We start from the raw sequence: 2612 nt of genomic DNA on the forward strand, positions 1-2612 counted from the left end.
ATCCCGCAAAGTCTTTGCAGCAGTCCGTGCAGCAAAAGAAGCAGCCATATTATTCATAGCTTCCGCCATTTGGTCGTCCCTATTGACATTGACTCTTGGAGCGTCATTCCTTCTTGGCGGCATGGTTTTCCTATAAAACCATCATCAATAATTCTAAAACTAACTTCTGACTACATCAACACATAATAACTACCCCTGATCTAACAACTCAGACAAATTACCCCGACGCATGATTAGATGACGACTCCCAACCTACAAGTTGACCTACAATCTATAACCAAAAACTTCATAGGCCCAAAGAAATCCAAACCAAAGCTCTAATATCACAAAAGCACTGGGGTATAGGTACAGTCTTCCAAATTGAAATAAATACATTCCCAAAAGAAAGACAACTAATACCTATACAACCATCTAATCTGATCATGCTACAAAAAAACAACTATACAACCCGGGTGATCTCCACGCGCCCTACAAGATCCTTCTGACACAGTATCTATCAGGTATGCCTAACTACCATCCCATCTCCAGGGTACTAACTGCTAGGATGATCCTGGTTCTCATCTGAGGGCAAAGCCCAAATTTCCACATTAATTGTAAAGGTCACCAACCGAAATTAACAAATATCACATAACATTTAAATTTTAAATCCACAAAATAACCTTTCAACCTAGCATACTCTTTGAAAGGGTTTTCATATGCCAAACATGCATAATCAAAGTTGAAAAATTAAGTTTTTAACAAAACTGCATTGTCGTATTCGAATACAGCATCCTTGTATTCGAATACAGTGTTATTTTGTAAGTCAGTAGCAAAATTAGGACAAAAGCAATCAACTACAACCTCCTTGTATTCGAATACAATGTTGTTTCATAAGTCAATAGCAAAATCAGGACAACTGTATTCGACTACAACCTCCTTGTATTCGAATACATCGTTGTTTCACAAGTCAGTAGCAAAATTAGGACAACTGTATTCGACTACAACATCTTTGTATTCGAATACAACTGTAGAAAAATGCAGAATTCAGTTTCGAAATGGTTTCGCAATCAATCAACACTTACAAACAATTCCAAACAATCACACTTACCAATTACGGCACAATCACAACAACAACTGAGTATACATATACAATCATCACAGTATATCAAACATGACTCGCGTGCCAAGCACCCTAATGCAATGCGTATATGCCAACATGCATGAATTCTGGAATTTCAACCAAAAACCCTCCTCGAATGGGTGTAAATCATAATTATACCGCCTATCACAGGCCTTGTACTAATTACCAAGGTGCCACCCATCACAAGCCCGCACGATTTATTAAAGTGTTGCCTATCACATGCCTTACATTGTTTTCTAGAGTGCAATCGCTCACAGATTAGCACGTTCTAGAGTGCTATCTCTCATAGATCAACACGACGCGATAATCCCGTAAGGATAAGATGAACCAACAAATCACACGACATCATCTTGTGGCCCAACACAGTCACCATTATCACCACGGCCCAATCGCGATCACCATGTACTATGAAATGCATGAGCATACTCTGACTCTTTCCACAATAATCATTATGTAAATGTAGATATTAAAAGATTCTCCATTCTTAATACTCATTTAACACTAATGATTTTCAAATTCAACATAGAACATACTCAAACATATATTTTTCACCACCACATATCAAATTTAATCCACAATTTACATTAAATTCGATCAATTCAAATTCCACAAAATCCACACCAAGTTCAATCATCAATCACCCATAAATTTCCACATTTTCAAACATAAATCACGCCAAATTAGTTTTCACAAACCACACCTCAAATTTAATATCCTCAAAAACACACATAAATGAATTAAATTCAATTTCCACAAATCACACAACCAATTCACCAAATTCCAACTCCACAAATACACACATAGCATCTTATATGCAAGCTAAAAATTTGGAAGGAGCCCTTACCTTATCGTAGCTTTAACAAACAATTACGGCACCGCGATTAATTTCGGTAAAAACTTCGCTCGCGTCGTCGCTTCCAAAGTTGGCTCACTAGCACCATAGCGTGGATATGAACAACTTTCTCGTCTGTCACTTCTCGAAATGAAGCTCAAAAGTTGAAGAAGAGTGCAGATTTGTGTTTGACGGTTTTGAAAATCCCTAATCCAGTTTCCTTCATTTTTGAATCAGGGAAGAAGAAGAAAGCTGGGAGGAAAACTACTGAGCAAATGGCTTTGCTGAATTACTTAGCAAGCTTTGAAATAGAGGAAAAATTTGAAGGTTGGAGGAAGAAGAAGAAGTTTCTCGTGCGAGGCAGGGAGGGAAACATTTTGTTTCATGTGTTTCGTTTTTCCTTTTCTTTCCCTTCCTTTTCCTTTCCAACATATATATATATATATAAATTATAATAATATGTATATTACAATTAAAATTAAACCAACAAATATCTAACTACTCTTACACCACATCACTTCACTCACATATCAACTATTTTGATAAAAATATCTACTCTCGTCGCAACTCAATTGACATATAAATTTTCAGCAACGAATGATATTTTTCACAAAACTGTCAGGTATTAAATTTTCGAGATGTAAACAAATTATTTTCCGA

This window comes from Cicer arietinum, chromosome 4 (assembly GCF_000331145.2).
Source record: "Cicer arietinum cultivar CDC Frontier isolate Library 1 chromosome 4, Cicar.CDCFrontier_v2.0, whole genome shotgun sequence".
In the NCBI taxonomy this organism is placed as follows: domain Eukaryota; kingdom Viridiplantae; phylum Streptophyta; class Magnoliopsida; order Fabales; family Fabaceae; genus Cicer; species Cicer arietinum.